Source organism: Passer domesticus, chromosome 12 (genome assembly GCF_036417665.1).
Source record: "Passer domesticus isolate bPasDom1 chromosome 12, bPasDom1.hap1, whole genome shotgun sequence".
NCBI classification, from domain to species: Eukaryota; Metazoa; Chordata; class Aves; order Passeriformes; family Passeridae; genus Passer; species Passer domesticus.
Genome location: NC_087485.1, coordinates 9,593,060 through 9,598,019, shown reverse-complemented (window position 1 = coordinate 9,598,019; position 4,960 = coordinate 9,593,060). Strand labels below are relative to the sequence as shown.

Sequence of the window (4,960 nt, the reverse complement as noted above, 5' to 3'; positions counted from 1 at the left end):
TCCCACATCATCGTTACAAACAACTTTGTAGTGCAATTTCCAAGGCAAGATATCTCTTCCCTTTCATATTTTAAAGCAAACATTCCTAATGATAGCAGGGATGTATTTTATATGTAAAAAGCTGGGATCTGGATGGTTAGAGCACAATGTACTCCCCCATATCTTCTACCAGTGCATACACCATACTGTAAAGGATCAGTTCATACAAATCCTTCCTTCTCTCAGAGACACATTGTCTTATCAGTCGAGAGCTAAGGTGCAGTTGGAGTATAATGTAAGTCCATTTCTCACAAGCTTAGAGCTTAAGCACTTTGTTATTGGTTATTAGGGCTGGACTCCTAGAGATAAACCTACAACTACTGTACACCAGTGAAGGGCAAATAAGCAAAATCCCTGACAGAAGTCTGTTGTAAAATGATGAATAAGCCTTCTAAATTGCCATAAGGCACTAGTCACAATGGAATTGTATTTGTCAGACATGCATTGTAACCCTAAGGTTATCATAGTGGGCCAGCAGATACAGGAGGAGTGCTTAACACTATCACCCCCTAATCATATCTCCTACAGGCTAAAAACTCTGCAGGGAGCATTACCACTTAAAGAGGTGGTAGTGTTTCTATGGACTGAATGCAGACAGCATTTGGTAGAAAGAAAAAACCTATAGAAAAGACTGACAGATATATTCACCCGGGCTGCTCACATGTACACCCTGAATTGAGATATAAAAAAAAATCCTTGCAAATCATATCCCCAAGGCTAGGGTTCCAAATAATAAAATACTGTAGATTACTACTTTATTAGTTTTTTAAAAGCATATGAAAAATTATCTTTTGCCTGTGGAAAGACATTTTATCTGAAATTATAGCAACTCCAACAGTTTTAAGATATCAAATTTAGAAACTAAGCAGCTGTAGGAAATAGATGATATACCCTATTCTTGCAAATTAAATTCTCTAGTTCTACTCCCCCATAAGTTATTTAATTGTATTATTCTTAAGCTTGACTAACACTGATGTACACTGGAAACCATGACTAGCTAATATCCTAAATCCTATTTATTACCAGATATGGCCAAAAACATGACAAAACTCTTTTTGCCCAGTGAAAAATAATATCTCTTGCAGAAATGTTTGCCCTCATAACTCTCTGACTGGAAATAATGCCTAATTACCAGACACATACAAGTGAGTGAAAGCAGTTCCAGAATAGTCCTCAGCCTAATGATTAGGACATTCCTGCAAGAAACACGAACATCCTCTCACGATTCAGAGGAAGGAACAGAGCCTGGCTTTCCCTGCAGCTCAGATGGCTGCTCTGGTCACTGGGCTATGCTGTCATCCTGCTCATTGCTCTATCCCCCCCTGCCCATGGCCACCAGGACATTCAATTATTTATACCAAGTGGAACAACTCCAACAGGAGAGATTGAGGCACATTGCATGCACCTGCTCTTCCATTCATATTTTGCACATTAATAAAAATTTCAAAAGCTTGACTCTTTTAGGACAAAGGATCATTTTCTGGCCAGTCCCATGCATTATGTGACAAAAGAGAAAAGCAAATGATCACAGTATTTACAATAGTGTATTTCAGCTTTTCCACTGTTCTTTATAAATGTGTGCACTTACAAACATGTGTAAAATATGGTAAATATTCAGATAGGAGAAAAATAAAAATTAAGCACCTCTGATCATTTTAATGCATGTAAAATAAATAGAATCCTCATTCTCATAACTGAGCACTAGGTAGTTCTCATTCTCATTTGAAGGATTATCAGCCCAATGGTAGCATTTTAGTTTTTAAATATTAGGCATGATGTTAAATATAGCAGAAAGAGCAAAATACAAATCCATTCAATTAAATGTACTTTAAGAAATCCATAAAAAGAAGGTGGGGGACTGCTGCATTAGAGCAGTTTTAAAGTACAATCACACATGATAATAAATACAAAAAATGTAGAGTTGTGCATCACAATGCTTCTGCAGTCTTTGTGATGATTTAGAAAGAATTTTGTCTTCATTTATGCTTCAGCAAACAAGAAATTTAAATATCAACAGTATTGCAGCAATACAGCATAAATGTTGGTTTTGCTGGGTGTATGGAGACATAATTAGAAGCCCAGTTTCTTGGTGTTCTTTATATGATGTCATTCATATGGACCACTAGTCCTTGATATCACTATATATGCCCTTTGGATTTCCTTCCCGTCAAGTAAAAGCAAAATCAAGCTCCTTCACCCAAAACTGGACAGCAGATTTGGCTGCAGATATAAGAAAGTTTCTTGTACTCAGCAAGGAGAATATTCTCCTACTAGGCCATGGAGGGCATGAAAGGCAGAGGTTCATTTTTCCTGAAAGGTATCTCTCTTCTCTTATGCCATGCCCCACTGGGTCCATTGCAATTTAATATGATGAAGATTTACACCTCTGGAGACTGTAGCAATGCTTTTCAGGAAAACGAGCTCACCTTTTGGCTCTTCAAGCCAAGAACTCAATTTCACTGATTGCTTGATTTATAGTGCAAAACCACTTATTGCAATTTACATGTGCACTGCGCTCACTCTTTCTTGGCCTAGGAAAATCATTGTTTAAGTAAGGGTAACAATGGGCTCTTGCCATGGAAATTAGGATGTTGCAGCTCCCCATTTAGAAGAAAAGACTAAGGCTATCAAGAGGAGTAAAAGGATAAGACAAATAATTAAAAACTGTCTATCAAGGGAAAATTCCGTGGTACTTGGACACTGAGTGTCCAGCCAAAGTTTTTCTAACTTTTTCATTCAATTTTGAGGCTTACACAAACTGAGACAAAGCACCTTCTCTCTAACATACTGCAATTCCATATGTAGGCAGACAAGTATTTAATGTGATGTGCAGTGTGAATTCATCCATAGCAGTATTTCTATATTACTTCTGTATGAAATATTCTTTTTCCTTTTAGTGAAAGAACTGATACTACCTCTCACACAAGCTGAACATCCCCCCACTCCTTTTTTTTTTTTTTCTTTTTTAAGCTGCATTTGACAAGCAGCCAGTTCAGGCAGTTAAAGTCATTGCTCAAGTGGCAGGCAAGTAGATAAAAGCTCCGTGTTTGGAAAAGCTGGGCAAGATTTTCCAAGGTGCTGTGAACTGCTGGCATTGCAGTTCCATTCTAGAGGGACTAAGAATGAGATTGCAAAAGGTGGGCTACAGATTTATGAAGAAAGGATTAGGAAAGAATCAAATTTTCCTCTGTGATTAAAAAAAATGCAAGAATCTCTTTACAGCTGAGGAATATGCAGTCTGGGGTGTACAATTTATACCAGAGTAGCTTGTTCTGCATTGCAGATACATGAATAGCAGCCATTAAAGTAACTTTTGAGGCTTTAACCTCTGGGATCAGCAATGGCAGATCATATTTTCTTTTCTGTTCAATCCAGAATTTACAAAAATCTTCCTCCAAGTTCTTCTGATCATTCCACCAGCAGTTAGCTCCAACACACACACAAGTTACCCCTGAAGGTTCTCTGAATAATCCTAAATCAACTTCTACAGGAAAACAGGTTGCAGAACTCCCCACGACGTCAGCCTGTAATATGCTCTAGTGGACGATGGTGCTGTTTGATGCAGGGCATCAGCTGCCCCACACTTACAGAGCTGCTGAGGAGTTCTTCCTTGGAGCCTTCACCCCGAGTGGTGATGCAAACCTTCACCGAGAGGCGAGCAGCCGGTGCCCCTCCCGTTCGTTTCCAGGCGCGGAGCAGCAGATGGCACTGTCCGTGCGCCGAGCGCGGGCACCGAGCCCCGGCAGCGCTGCCCCGGGGCAGCCGGGCACAGGAACGGGCCCTCGGGTTCGCCCGCGAAGGAAAACACGTGCCTCAACACTGTGCTCATGTACAGTATCGCAACCACGATTTTCAGTGGCTGCTCATGGGCTGGGTTCAAACAGTCTGCGCATTCAAACCATTCTGCACATTCAAACCATTCTGCATGCTCTCCCCAGAGGAGGCTGCACTGGGGTGGTGACCAGCTCTGCTGGTCTACCCACGGCAAGCTGTGGGTGGCCACCTATGGAGAGGGATCATTTCTCCATATCAGGACTGGATGTTAACTGGAACAAGATCAAAAGCAGAAGGAAGTGTAAGGACAAAAAAAAAAAAAAAAAAAAAAAAAAAAAAAAAAAAAAGAAAAAGAAAGAAAAAAGAAATTAGTTGGCTAGGAAGGCTGGAACAAGCATTACCTCAACAAAACTAAGCAGAGAGACAGACGGAGCAATTTGTGGTATCTCTGTTTATTTTGTCTTGTGACATGAAAGCAGACTATGCAAAAGGGATGCACGCTTACTCATCAGATCTGCTTGCTAGAGCTGACCCTTTGTGTCCAGTCCCTACTGAAACTGAAGGAAGTCCTTAGCAATTTTATTGAGGGGTTGCATTCAATCATTTTTGATAAAGGAAAATATTTTTTCACTATAAAGTACTATATCATACTAAAAGGATTTTAAGTGACTTTGTGAATTGTGTGTCTATGTACACGCAAAGCCTCATCAAACAGCTGCTTTGATTCACACTAAAAAAAAAAAAGTAAGCCTTGCAAATATGACTTGCAAAGTAGTAGTAGTAGTAGTAGTAGTAGTAGTAGTAGTAGTAGTAGTAGTAGTAGTAGTAGTAATAGTAGTAGTAATAGTAGTAGTAGTAGTTCAAAACTACAACTTCTTGGCCCGTTCTCCCACATTTCCCTTACTCTCAACCCACTGAACACCACTGTGGTACCAGCCCCCCACTCTCAGACCATGGTAACTTTTACCAGTGCTCATTCAAATGCACAGCATGCCCAGAGGCTGATGGATGTCAGCAGTCCAGGACACAGGAGCAGCCTTACAGGGAGAGATAGAGTAACCAGGGCTGAGCAGGTCAGGTGTTTCCATCCATCTCTGCAGTAGCATAAACTCACAGGTAGTCCCCTGAGCAGCCTGGTTTGAAGGCT

The 4,960-nt window shown here is 40.4% G+C and overlaps 1 long non-coding RNA gene across 3 annotated transcripts in view; it reads right to left on the bottom strand.

The window, feature by feature from the left end:
- The window catches only part of LOC135279265 (uncharacterized), a 510,274-nt gene that overhangs the window by 292,203 nt on the left and 213,111 nt on the right, over nt 1–4,960 (bottom strand). The gene's annotated exons all lie outside the window — the stretch shown is intronic.